This window comes from Triturus cristatus, chromosome 3_2 (genome assembly GCF_964204655.1).
Source record: "Triturus cristatus chromosome 3_2, aTriCri1.1, whole genome shotgun sequence".
Classification (NCBI taxonomy): Eukaryota; Metazoa; Chordata; class Amphibia; order Caudata; family Salamandridae; genus Triturus; species Triturus cristatus.
This window is the reverse complement of record NC_140584.1, coordinates 280,154,517-280,168,889: the sequence shown is the minus strand read 5'-3', so window position 1 is coordinate 280,168,889 and position 14,373 is coordinate 280,154,517. Positions and strand designations below refer to the sequence as shown.

General features: G+C 44.6%; 1 protein-coding gene across 5 annotated transcripts in view; it reads right to left on the bottom strand.

The window, feature by feature from the left end:
* Positions 1-14,373, bottom strand: part of LOC146857102 (lethal(3)malignant brain tumor-like protein 4) — a 566,079-nt gene that overhangs the window by 446,416 nt on the left and 105,290 nt on the right. Inside the window, exon 1 of one of the 5 annotated variants that reach the window (XM_085647599.1) lies at positions 13,956-14,089. The exons of 2 other annotated variants lie outside the window; for them this stretch is intronic. The gene's annotated coding sequence lies outside the window, so the exon portion shown is untranslated. Of the gene's footprint in view, positions 1-13,955; positions 14,090-14,373 lie in introns of those variants that run through there. 2 more of the 5 variants (XM_085647603.1, XM_085647601.1) reach the window with 2 other exon arrangements.

Sequence of the window (14,373 nt, the reverse complement as noted above, 5' to 3'; positions counted from 1 at the left end):
CAACAATCGCCGTATGCCATGATATTTATGTGCTGCTAAGGGAGAAGAGCCTTTAGGGGTGTGCTGATGGCATGATACACTGAGTGGTGTTAGGCTTCCCGCAGCGCAAGTTATAGTTGCAATCTGGTCTGTAACAAGAGCACCTCCCTGATCAGTGGTGTGAATGGACACAAACTCCAACTGTACTGCAAGACTATCGCAAAAGAGAGCTATAGAATCCCAGACAAGATAACATGACTACTATGTTCTAACTAGCAAATACACAGTGCCAGCATTCCACAACCAGAGAACACTGCATTAATCAAGCCATTCTGAAGCTGAGCAGTGATATACATTCTGAGAAAATGTACTCACACATAAGCAGCTGTGGTCACTGCATGATGGCCAAGTATCTCTAGTTTATGCAACACAAAATTAGCCACTTATTGGTTTTTAAGCACAATCTTTCTTCAACTATTAGCTCCACATTTCTGGTTAGAAGTCTAAAGCAGGCATTGTGTAAACAAATGATTGACTAAAAATATTGGATAAGCTGAAAATATTACAGACATGGGCCACATTACTGCTTAGCCGTGATCCATTTTGCGTCTCAGTGTTCGGATGGACAGTTAGTGGCCTTTGGGATGCCAAGTCTGCGTTTATACACTGGCCTCCCAAACTTTAACGCGTCTTCCCTAGCAAGATGCCCTGGCATCCTCACGAGTGACCACGTGGCAGCAGCCCGGCGTTCACACTCACCCAGAACCAGCACCATCTGCCTGCACAGACAGTAATAGAAGTGAAGCGGCTTCTCCATATCGTCGTACTCCTCTAGGTCCCGAGTGTCCGAGCACACAACTAAACGCAACACCACTTTCGGCATCTTCCTAAAGTCCCGGTAACTAGGCGCGTCTCAGTGTCGTCAGAGCGTCGGTACACCTCTCACTTGACACATAAACATCCGGTACCGCAGCTGTTACGGACTTTTCTTATCTTGTCTTTATCTGTGCATTCTGTTGTGTTCTGCAGTTGGAATGTTCTAGTCTGGATTCGTATGACAGACATGTGGAATGTTTTTAATCAAAAGTGGAACAGTTGGGAAATGCTGGGGGTGAGAAGAAATATTTTTTTGTTTTTCCTCTCATGTACCACGGATTGTTAAAAAAAAAAAAAAAAAAAAAAAAAAATAGCTTTAATTTCTGCCATCTAACAATCAATCAATCAAAGCTTTATTTCGATAAAAGACATATCATAAAAGCATACAAATTTGTTATGGAGAATAAAATAACTAAGATTTAGAACAGATAAAAGATAAAAAGAATATCGTTGCAAAGGGAGCAATCATAAAATGAAGGATACATTACTACACCAAACATTTCTACCCCCCGCAGGAACCCTCGACAGTCTAAAAAACAACCATAAATAAATAAGTTAAAAAAATATATATCATATCGAAGAGCGCAGAGACCTAAATCTAATAATCCATGACCAGCCAAGAAATTTGGCCACACCACATACCAGCAATGCACTGGTGTCTGACTGTAAAATTCTAAGTGCAACACGATAGTTTGCAGTGCCCAGCTGCCTACAGACGGGACTCAGCCATCTTGCTCGAGGGTTTTTATAGGCAGGGCACTCGAACAAAAGGTGCGCTATAGTTTCAACCTCCCCGTTGCAACATGGGCAGTTTGCAATAGTTTGATAGGGGGGTTTCCATTTACTAGAAAACTCGCGAGTAGGGAGTGTGCCAAACCTAAACTGGGTGTAGAGTGTCCTATCTCTAGGTTTCTGAATAAAATCAAAATAGTGCTCCAGCCTAACCACCTGTTTATGTAGATAGCAATCCCCAGTCAAACTACCTAAGTTGGGAGTACTATACTCCAGGTTATCTATCCAGGTCCAATAGGCCTTCTTAAGATCGGCCCTGCTCAAATGTTTTCCAAACTCCCAAACTTCTTTTAGACCCATTGAACAAAAGGCTTTTTTTAACATTGGACAACCAACCAATCCTATGTGAGCCAGTCAGGCTCATCACTTCTTTTAGGCCATCAACATATTTGGATAGCTCGGGGTACGACATAGGCGTGCCCAAAGAAGTAAGGGACGTAGTCTAGCAAGATCCCTAAATGAGCGCCTGCCCATGTCGCTCATCAGGGGCTTAAGAGGAGTGCCGCTTGGGAGCGAGACCAAGCCCCTAAGGAGTTTATTTTCAGATCTTGAAATTTCATCGACATTGTCGAAGCCCCAAAGTTCGGCACCATAGAGTGCCGAACTAACAGCTTTAGCAGCATAAATCACAAGGGCAGGAGCAATGGGCCTGCTCTGCGAAGAGCAATGTTCCTTCCCAATTGCTCCCGTAACCCGCTTGTGATTCAAAAGCATTTTATCAATGTGGGGTCTCCAACTTAGTCTATCTGAGATTCTAAATCCAAGATAATCGAAAGTGTTAACAAGCTCTAGCAGAACACCATCCAGAGTAGGAGTTATTTGAAGGGATCTGCAGGGGTTAAACGAGAGAAGTTTGGTCTTCGAGGTGTTTATGGTCAAGCCTCTCAATCTACAGAACAACTTGAACCTATCCAAAAGGCTTTGCAACCCTGCCGGTGTTTTAGAAATTAGCAGGGTGTTGTCCGCAAAGAGTAGGGCAGGAACTTTGTCACCCGCCATGGTCGGGGCATCAGCTGGAGTTTCCCGCAGGAAACTTACCACCCCATTCACGTACAAAGAGAATAGGGTGGGGGCCATAACACAGCCCTGGCGGACTCCCCTATTAACGGGGATTTTATCAGTTTTCTGTTCCTGAGAACCCCACCTCACCCGGGCATAATTGCCCTCATGGAGACGAATCAAAAGATCTAGGATAGGCAACGGAACACCCATTTCCTTCAAGACCAGCCACAAGCGATCGCGGGGGACTAGGTCAAAGGCAGTCTTTAAATCTATGAATGCCAAATAAAGACTGCCCTTGCCAATCGAGACCACCTTCCAATATAAAAGAAGGAGCCTAAAGACCTGGTCAATAGTACCCGTGTTTGCTCTGAAACCCGCTTGGTAGTCTGACAGAATGTTATTATCGCTGACCCATGTCAAAATTCTCTCTAGCAAGACCCTGCCCACTATCTTCTGACCAGCATCAATAAGGCTGATGGGTCGGTAGTTGGCAGGGTCTTCCCTAAGTCCCTTCTTAAATATTGGGATCACATCCGCCCCCTTCCATGATTCTGGGACAGGGGATCCTTTAAGAAGGGCGTTAAGCAAAATGGTGAAATACCTGGCCCACTCTTGGGGATCAGCTCGGAACAGATCACCAGGGAGACCATCTGGTCCGGAAGCCTTGGCTGGAGCTATTTTATTAATAGCAGCCAAAACGTCAGGTTCCACAAAAGGATCATATGCCTCTATAAGAGAGGATGACATAAAAAAAAAAACAGAAAAATCTCCTGGGCTATGAGCGACATCCCCGGAATAGAGTTTTTTAAAGTGGTCGAACCACTCCTGGTTCGTAATATGATTGGGAATTGTATCGGAGTCCTGGCCTTTGGACTTCCTGAACAGTTTCCAAAAGGCATTCTCGTCTTTTGCCAGACTGGCAGCCTTTAAATCTAACCAAAAGGATTCTTCCCAGGCACGCTTAGCTCTTAGTACTGTCTTTTTATAGTCCTTCCTAGCGCTTTGCACCAAATGGCAATCGCGTTTTTTAAAAGCAGCTATCAGGATACATTATTTTTGTCAACACTCCGAGTTATACCATGAACACGAAGCTTTAAGGGACTTGTTGGAGTTACTAAAAGTTGATGATGCCACAAAAAAAGAGCCCATTAACTCTACTGTCTCTAGGTAAATATTCCCAATATTAGGGGGTCCACCCACAACGCTACATACTATCTGTAGTTCAGTGGTTTTAGCCAACAGGACATTTTTTTATAGCATTCAGTTTTTGAGCGTCACAGACAATTTTTGGCCATTTCAAATACCTCCTGCAGTTAGAAGGAACTACCTCTTTTGAAGACATGATTCGATCAGAACCAAGATGAGAGGAATCAGAAGACCAAGGATTCTTCATAGACAAACAAAGAATTATGATCACTTTCAATGGTAGGAACTATAACCAGATCTACTAAATATCTCCATAATCGACGATCAATTATAATATAATCAATTCGAGATGGGCATGATGCTCTATTGAAGGTATTGGCACCAGGGATATCAGAAGGCATTCTGCCGTTAGCAGCTCTTAGGCCAAATTCAAGTGTTAGAGCATTCATTTGGATAGCCTGCTGCGTCCACTTCTTAATTGGCGGTAACGTCAGGGACGGTATGCCCCACCTGGCATCCTCAACCTCTATCTCAAGCAAATCTTCTGATGCCAAAGGTTCAAAGGTGCAGTTCATATCCCCCGCCACCAAGATTAGAGAGTCAGGCGGACAGGAGGTAAGTTCGTCACCCAAAGCTGTAACAAGTGGCGACTTCGGACCACCCTTTGTACCTCTGACATAAACATTTAAAAGCTTGATGACAGGACCACCTCTAGTCCCTACCAATGTTAGCCGCATCAAATCCGAGGATATACTCTCATGATGTTTTACCCTACAATTAAGGTTAATACTAACCCAGACAATGAGGCCCCCCGAAGGTCGCCCACGGTCAATAGAAGTTGCTGGTAAGAAAAAACAAGTAAAGCCGAATTTATATAATGGCACTAGACTCCAGGTCTCCTGAAAAATACATATATATCGTTTTCTTCAATGTAATTATTCCAGTCTGGCAACAACAATTTGTTACATAAACCCGCAATGTTCCATGAGATTATTTTAAGATTTAAAGTGGAGAGCGTTAAGATATCATCAACATGATCAAACATTTCGCATGGTAAAGAATTAATACATCCATCAACTTTATTCTCACAGATAGTGCGGGGTAAGTCAATGTTGTTAAGGGGTTGAGCTAATGGGATAACAATATTAGAGTTCGCAGCTAAAGGTACAGAAGTAAGTCAATCATTGTTGTCAAGAATGGATGGACCCACTTTCAGCGAATCTGGTTCTAAACCCCTCGATATTAATGGTTCGACAAGAAGAAAACGTCTAAACTGGATAGGCGAAGAACCTGGAGAAGAAGTTCTGAATTCCAGTGCCAAGAGACCCTCAGCCAATGGGTGGCTGTCCAAGGTAAGTTTGATAGTAACAGTAGAATTATCTTCAGATCTATACCTTTGGGCTCTGACTATATCCTTCCTTATTAAGGACCGGCAGCCCCTGACATGGCGGGCGAATCCAATGTGTAACCTTGTTTATAAGAGAACCTTCATCTTCTCTTCCCGTAAAGGTAGGAACACGAACCATAAAAACAGTAGGCTGCTTGGGGACATTAGGGACCTGGTTCTTAAAGAAGGGAAAAGAGGAACAAGGCTCAGAAATGTTGCTAGATGGTTTAGCCAGTCTGGATAAATTTGTCGTGCTAGAAATCAGACTAGGCTTCATAATTGGATTAGGAGGGTTAACCCTCGTGTTGACTATTTGCCTTGTGTCTTTCTTACCGTGGCTAGATGGAGTAGCGGGGGGGGGGGGGGGGGCTTATTGCCAATGTGATTTGAGAGTAAGAAATGGGATTGTGAAGATAGTGTCAAAGGAGGAGGGCCTCCTAAGCTGGAATAAAGAGTATTCGGGTTTGATTTTTTAACAATAGTCAGCAATTCTTGAATCAATAACTTCATCTCGCCAACTTCTTGCCTAAGGGAAGCAATTGTTTCCATGACATCAGATGTTTCCCTTCTACCCACATCAGGGAGCTTCTCCACCACACCCCTAAGAGCCGTAGCTCGTGGTTCTAGTTCCTTAACTTGTTCAGGCTCATCTGATACATCAAGAGTATCAGCCAAGACCGCATAGCGGTTTGCACGAACTACGACTAATGGTTCAAGGGGTATGTAATTATTACCAGCTAAAGCAGTATTAGGGTCGGGAGAAGCTACCTCAGGGGAAATGACATTTTCACATATATCTTCATTACTAGAAGCTAGATGGCGAGATGGCAATTTACAAAACATTTGTGGAATTGTCACAGAACGGAGTGGACTTTTGCTCAAACACACGTCTGTGCCTGCATTATTCAAAAATGAATGTTGAGCAGAATCAAGAATCACTTCACAATCATCAACCAATGACTCGATATGGTCCATTGTTCCAGTAGAAATTTGTTTCTTAGTAGTCTTCCTTGCCTTTTTCCTTTTGGCAGCCCCACCGATGTTACTTGGGGTTCCACCAGTTGCATCTGGGAATTTCCTTTTTCCCATTATAAACAAAAGCTCTCAGAAAGGACAATAAAACACCCGCCACCAAGAACAGCGTCTATCACTGTTGACTGGACTCTATGGGTGCGATGGCCCTCACATACAACAATGAAGTACCTCTCTCTACAGTCATATTCTGCCATCTAACATTTTTTTTATAGTTTGATGCATTACTGTTCAGACCCTCACGACTCTGCAGAGTTCACAACACGAGCAGATTACAAAGGGCTAGCTGGGAACCTAACCTTCATTCCACTGATCTCAGCATGTAAACAACTGTCTCCGAACCTCCGGCGCAACCAATGAAATGTTAATACCGCCAGTCGGCTGCCATTTTAAACTGACAGCTTCTGCCCAAAAGCAAAGCAGGCCGGCTGTGGAGACGTTCTGTCCTTAAGGACACAAATTCCATTCCAGGCTCAAATTCTGCTAAGGCCAGGGGACGAGTTTTGCCAAAAGAAAGTGGATTGGATTGCAAGGATAAAACACAGGCACTCCTCATGAATAAGAGAGGAGCATTTATTACAGTTTTTTATTTTCACAAGAGAAACGCCCTGGGCATTAGGGTAGCCTGAGGTCATCATACCGCTGCAGCTTAGGGAGATCAGCAGGCCTTTCAGCACATAAGACGTTTTCCAGGTGTTTCCATCGAGGGAATGACAGCCGAAACGAGGGGGTAGCACATCCAGATGGGGAGCTGAAAAACGACGGAACACCGGCAAGAAAATGAAAGCACTCGTGCATGTACGGCATCTACCTTGCAGCGCCATCTGTTTCCAAAGCATGAGCGCGTTAATTGCAAACAGATGGCGCAGCTGCTCGCTCCCACAAGGTAAACGCCGTACATGCACGAGTGCTCATTGGAAACAGTGCAGAACATGGACGAGTTTCCAAAAACTCAGGAGTGATTCCAAGAGGTCACTCCAAAGCAGCGCTTGCGCGCTGCGTAGGCGAGACCTAAAAACTAGACTCGCATGTAAGTCCAGGGTGATGTGACTTGCGAGGATCCCACTAAGTTTTCTTACTCAGAATATCCTGCAAACTTCAGCTAAAATCCTGCCTTTTTCTCACATTTTTGTGAGGGACATTTCCAGAATCTGCTGGAATCCACGAAATACCAACCACCCATCATTCCCACACTTCTACATCAACCACATTAAAGGAGTTAAGAGTAGATAGAACCAGGTTTTTATAAAAACCATCCCAAAGGATTTATAATCCCAAAGAAAGAGGAGACGTAGTAGGAGACACTGCACATGATGAATACCATTTATGAAAAAGAGTACCAGCATCTACAGTCGATTTCAAAGTTGACTGCCTTCTAGAAACTTGAATTGTCTCAGCCAGATGTAAAGAAATATCTTTATTTGAAACTTCTTCCTTTCAACTTCCATACTGACACACACACCTGAAAAGGAAGAGAAACTGTATGGTTTCAGAGGAAGGATCCCAGGAGGAGATACGGACAGAGATTTGAGAAATGGAAACAATGATTTGCATGGCCGACAGGAAACCACTGCTATCACTTCTGCTTCCGCCTTATGAAATTTCAAAAGCATCTTTGGGATCAAACAAAACAAGCATTGGCATAGCCAATATGTCTCGCCTTTGGGACCTTATGAGTGTTTAGCCATGCAACACTTGATGTTGTTGCACCAACGATATTGTACTGGATAACTAAACACTTATAAGGTCCCAAAGGCAAGACCTATTGGCTATGCCAATGCTTGTTAGTTTAATCGGCAATTTTTAACTTAGTCAAGTAATGGACTAGCGTAGGAGAAGCGGAATCAAAACAATACAATTCAAACACTTGGGTGAATAAAGTAGAAGAGAGATGAATCAATCAGGAAAACGAAGGAGTTGGAAAAATGAATGGTGCTGCGTGCCTCAAGGAAACAATTGCAGCAGGGTGAACTAATTATGACAGAAGTGGAGCTGGTAAACCAAGCTAGTATCAAGGGGTTACTTACTTGGCGACCCGAAGGAAGCCAGTAATTGAAGGAACCCGTTGATATGGATGCAATAAATCATGAAGGGCCACAGGAGGAATCCAGACCCGAAGGCGGAACCTAAGGAGAGGGGGTGAATATTATCAGGCAAGGGGCATGTGTGCGTGCCTTAATTAAAAGGTGAATTGTGCAAACCACTTACTGAGGCAATTATTGCCAGGGAGTTCCAGGGGCTAGGTTAATGAAGCCGGGTTGGAGGTCACGCTAGAAGCTTACCCGGCCGTGGCAGTGAAGCCCATATTCACTTCTGTAGTTGGTGAAACCACCCTGTAGTCGGTGTAACTGGATTTCAAAACTGAAACAGGAGAGGGGTAAGAAGGGAGGAGGGGGGTTAATTAAAGGAAGATTGCGCAATGCTCAGGGCAGAGCCACACTCTGGTGCTGAAGGGCACTTACTTGTGTCAGAACGCATCGTCAGTCGATTTGAAGAGATGGGCAGCCTTCGGGTGAGTAACTTCTGCTGTATCTGATGAAGGAAGCTGAAATATATAGCAATCGGCTTCTGGTAGTTGTGCGACGAACTAGAACGTGCGTTTCCTGAGAAGGCAGGGACACAGAGTTGCTGGTACGGACTTATGGGAGGAAGGTAGGATTGGAGAGTGGCAAGGATGAAGTGAAAGAGAAGGCATGGGAGCAAGAAGTAAGCAAGTGGGAGGGGTGGGGGGGGAGTGCGCACACGCTAAAAAGCAAAAGGAAATAAAAAAAAAAAAGCACGCGTGCCCGCAACGAGGAAGTGTAAGAGAAGGCATGGGAGCAAGAAGTAAACAAGTGGGATGGGTGGGGGGAGTGCGCGCGCTAAACAGCAAAAGGAAATAAAAAAGTAGACAAGACGGCAAAAGTGAAAGCAGGGGTGCGCGCGCGATGGCAAACACGCGAGTGGTGCGCGCACAGCAGCGGAAAAAGTGAAAGCTCCAGTGAAAGCTGCCGGGTGCTCGCGTTAACGCAAGCGTTAGGCCGTGTGGCAGCACTTTGAAAACCCGTACACTAAAAGTCTCTTCCAGACCAGCGCATGCGCTGGATCAGGCGAGACCTAAAAAGGAAGGAATGCAAACCCTTTCCTTGGTTATCTAATTAGAAGTGCATCCTCTCTATGCTTCCTCCTCCTGAGTGGGAGAAAAATCTGGGGTGCAGGGAGTTTGTCACAGATGCAATGAGATCCAGATAAATGGCATCAAATCTTCTGACAACCTTCAGAAATCGTGTTCTGAGAGGAAGAAAAAAAATCTCTGCTCATCTGGTCAGTTTTCACATTGTTCAGACCACTGATGTGATCTGAAATCAAATTTAGATGATTATCGGGCCGTCTCCCCAAAGACTCTGCCACCTCGTTGACAGATCTCAAAATTGTGCTGATAGCTTATGTAAGCCACAGGCACTGTGATGCCTGATCACACTAATACACTGCTTTGCTAAACTTGATGTTCAAAGTGGTACAAAGCTCAGAATATTGCAGTCAGATCCCTCAAGTTCAGTGACTTGAACAGCTAAGTCATGTTCCACTTGGCCTGCACTGACACAGTCTAGAATTGTTCCTCAACCAATCAAATGGGCTTCCACATCCTGCGAATACTACGCAAGATTTTCAAGTGGATCCCACTGAACACTAGACAAACAGGCAGCCAGGCTTTTATCACAAGCAGACTTGTTTACAGAAACGCACTCTACATCGGAATTCCAGCCCATGTACTACGCCATCTCCAAACCGCCCAGAACACTGCTGCCAGACACATCCTTAACAACCCATGAAATAATCACAACTCTCCACACCTCAAGAATCTCCACTGGCTCCCAGTCCAGGAAAGATGTAAGTTCAAGCTACTCACCAAAACCCTCAAAGCTCTCCACAACACCGGTCTAGCTTACCTCAACCACCGCCTCAACTTCTACCAACCAACCAACCAAACACCTTCGATCAGCATCCCAGGCAAGAGCACATCTCCCTTGCATCAAGAAGACCAGAAGCGAGGGACGCTCTTTGTTATACCTTGCGGCCAAGACCTGGAATGACCTCCCGAAACATCTCAGAACCTCCCCCTCCCATATGGACTGCAGAAGGAACCTCAAGACATGGTTCTTCCAGAAGAAACAGGCATGATCTCCTCCTACCCCCTCCGGACTGCCCTACTCAGCGCCTCAATACCCTCACTGGTGATTAGTCAAGCTCTACAAATTCATATAACACAACAGGCACTGTTAGGATTTTTGGTGGCTCTTATAACCGTTTATCCAGTACCAAAAACCAGTGAAGTTGCATCTTGAGCTCATGTGTCACTGAAACAGACATACCCATTGATTAAGATTTCTGGTGCCAAGGTTTTTGAAGATGCCAAATCATAGGCCAATGGTGTGGTCTTGCCCAACTGCTGAATTGTGAAAACACATACATGATGCCATGTGTTGTTGTACTTCCAACCACATGCGTGCTGAGGCTTCCTGACATGACGGTGGTTTTGAAAGATGATTGCAACAGTGAGCTGCCCTCTCTCAGGGAATTAATACTTTGTCCACATCCATCCTGAAACTTGCCCAAATAAATGTAATATTTTTGACAAAGTTAGCTGACATTTCCATACATTCAGTAGAAATCAATGCAGGTTCAGGAATATCTAAGTAATCGCTTGTAATTGATGTACCTTTTCTTCTTCTGAAGAGCATGAATCAAACAATCATGTGTGTGAAGATTGGGACTTGCAGATGAAGAAAATGAACTAGAGGTGCTGCCACCTTTGTAAACACCCTTGGTGCTGATCAGAGAGAGGACAACTCTGAACTTCCAAAAATAGTTCTGAACGCAAAACCTGAAAAATATCTGGTGATATCACACAATTGTAACATGAAAATGTGCATCCATCAACCCTATTGAGCAAATGAAGTGATTTGCTGAGATTAAGAGAGTGATTCTGTGGAGTGTCTCCATCTCGAAGGGAATGTTCATGATGTACCCGTTTAGACGTTTCAAGTTTTTTTAAATCCCATAACTTCCCTTCACCTTGGGTACCAGTATCACAACTGAATACACTTTCTGACCTCTCTCCATCCCTGGGACTGGAGCTAATGCAGCTTTGCTGATCAATGGCTCTGCACCCTCTACAGAGTTCTTTTCTTTACTGGCCATTTCGGACAGGGCATAAAAGAGTGGTCCCAGATTCCTGTTGTGTAGATACGAACTCTATCCAATAACCCCATGTGAAGAATTTCCAAGTCACACAAGTCTGAAGTGGATTTTTCCCCTTCAAATAGGAAGTGATGGATCACCCCAACCCCCTGCAACTCTTTGCCCTCATCTCCCTGCAGCACGGCATAGTCAGGTAACAGTATCTTTTTTATATCAAAAAAGGGGGGAGTTCTCAGGGCTTAACAGGTCCAACGTACGTGCCCCAAATAGTCTGTAACAAAAGAAGGTACGTTGTTCCTAAAATGGGTCATAGAACAGAAGGGGAATAAAGTGCTATGTACAAGAACCACTATGAATACAGGTAATCCTGCTGGTGTTATACAGCAGGAAAATTGTTTCCTTTAAAACTAGGGCCCTCACACACCCAGCCAGCAGGTGTCATGCTTCATCATTGGGCCTGCTCCTCGTCGGGTCGGCGCTGCAATACCCAACGGGCACCCAATGAGGGGCTCTTTGGCGGAGATCTTTTGTTCCATGCCGTATGGTGTCGTGTGGGTGAGGGACCTATAAAGTGTAGATGTGATGTGCTAGTGAGTGCAGAAGTTAAAACAGGTCAGGAAGTCCAGTGCGAAACCCTTGTCCGTGTTGGGCTCCCTACCTGATTAAAAAATAAAGAGTGTATGGCAGCTATATGACCATAGTGGATCAAAAATGTTTGCGCCCTACGCTTGCTATCGAGCCCCTCATTGGGTGCCCGTTGGGTATTGCAGCACCGACCCGACGACGAGCAGGCACAATGATGAAGCATGACACCTGCTGGCTGGGTGTGTGAGGGCCCTAGTTCCAAAGGAAACAATTTACCTGCTGTATAACATCAGCGGGATTACCTGTATTCATAGTGGTTCTTGTACATAGCACTTTATTCCCCTTCTGTTCTATGACCCATTTTAGGAACAGTATCTTTTTTCCCTGCATTTTACTTCCGTTTTCACTGAAATTTCCACGAAAATGGCCTGCTCTGCGATTTTTAATTTCAATCAGCATTTTGCTGTGTCCTTGATGGCTGTCTGAAAGAGGATCCTCCTGTCCTTATAGAAGAGGATAATCTGGATTGATGCTTTCTGAATGAAAAAGAATCGGTCTGTCCTTCGACCGGTTTACTACGTTTTGAAGAACCAAACGTGATTTTCCTAAGTTGAATAGCAACCACCCATGCACCACTCCATCACAGGAACCACAGCCTCTACTGACTACCGCGCCTGCATAGAGCCCCAGCCCACAGTAACCACACCTGCAAGGGGTATTGATTGTCGAAATAAAAATGGACTGCATCGATCATAACAGAACGAAAGTGCTAGCATATTCAAAATTAACACAGAGAGGCAATCTGCATCAATAACCAGGTATATCAGGACGCAGAGATCACAAGATTTAGTATGTCCCTCAATAACGAAGCAACGATAATATCAAAAGATGCAGGTATGGTCCATCACAGCCCTCCAGCATATGGCAGCGAGCTGATAATCAATTTCACATGTTCCCCTGGTGGCAGCTTACACAATGGTTTAGGGCTTCGTCCCAGGCCTGGCAAGCGAGGAGACCAGAGAACTATGGTGGTGGTCAAAAGTCAGTCAGTAAACTCAGCATCTCTTGTCCCTGACCCTGAAGACAGGAAACAAAACAGAAAGAGGCTGGAAATGCTGTCTTTTACGACACCCAGCTAAGGGTGGGTGTGATTTTAGGGTAAGCATTTCTAGTTTGTTTCCTGTCTTTGGACGTAGGATTCCCCACATGGAGTACTGACTGAAACAAGGACAAGGGACTCTGAGGTAATATAGACACTGATTCTCTGCCAGGTAAAATAAAAAAATGGCTGGCACTGATTCAGTCAGATAGGTCCATTAATTAGTTAATGACTCATTGCTGGCATCTGTGTGTGAGTACTGGAGGTCCTGTGTGTTATCCCAACAAAGGTAACTCAGCTTACATTTCTTCGAAAGTTTATAGATTGAATCACATTCATTGAAATGGGTAACATCAACACTATTGACTGCACTTAGAAACGGCAAAACCGCTATATAATACATGCTATATAAATAAAGGTATTATACTGTAAAAGACGATACGAATAATGCGCATCTTGGATATAAAATACGGAATGTAATTGGAGATGTGAATGCCTGCGAAGAGTTTAAAGAGAAACGCAAGAAACAATAATATGCCCCACTCGTCATCTCCTGGATGGGTCACATCGTCCTAACATGACAAGAAACGTTTAAGTAGTGGGCGAGGTAGTCTAACTTTTTGTGGGCTTGAGTGTAAACTCAGAATAAACATTATGAACACTACCGTCTTGACATGCGACCCAACTCTATCGTCTGAAAACATGTTCCCCCTAACAAGTTATTTCTTCTTTTTAGCTCTTCCAGGCTTTAGCCACTCAGGTTCACTCTTTCAGCCAGCAATAAATCTCGCAAATAAAGTCTGCTTGCAATATACGGGCCGCGCCGTGCCAGAATCAAATGCCGTAAATTCACCAACTCAAAGCATCAATACTTACCTACCGTCTCGCGACGGAGGATCTTCCATAAAAAGATCCGATATCTCCGCTTTGCTTTTTCGACTCGAAAGTACTTAACCAATTGAAGGCAGAGGAAGCCAATCATAAAGCTCGCTCGTATTGAGTGACAAGCAATGGGCAGTAGTGGAACGGGCAGCATAGCTGCACCTCCCCATGAAGCCAGCAATTGGTTCAAAGAGAAAGGTACGGACTCATTGAAGACGGCCCCCTTTCTCAGTAAGAGTACAGCCCCCGCCGACAGGAAGTGACCTTTTAGTCGCTGGTGCACGAGGGAACCATTCCAGGCTGCATGCGCTGCCGGTCGTGCAGAAGGGGCTCTCTGATAGGCTGACATCGGGGAAGTCAGACCTCTGTGGCAGGTTTTAGGGCGGGGTGTTCAGTCTTATGAAGCTCCGTG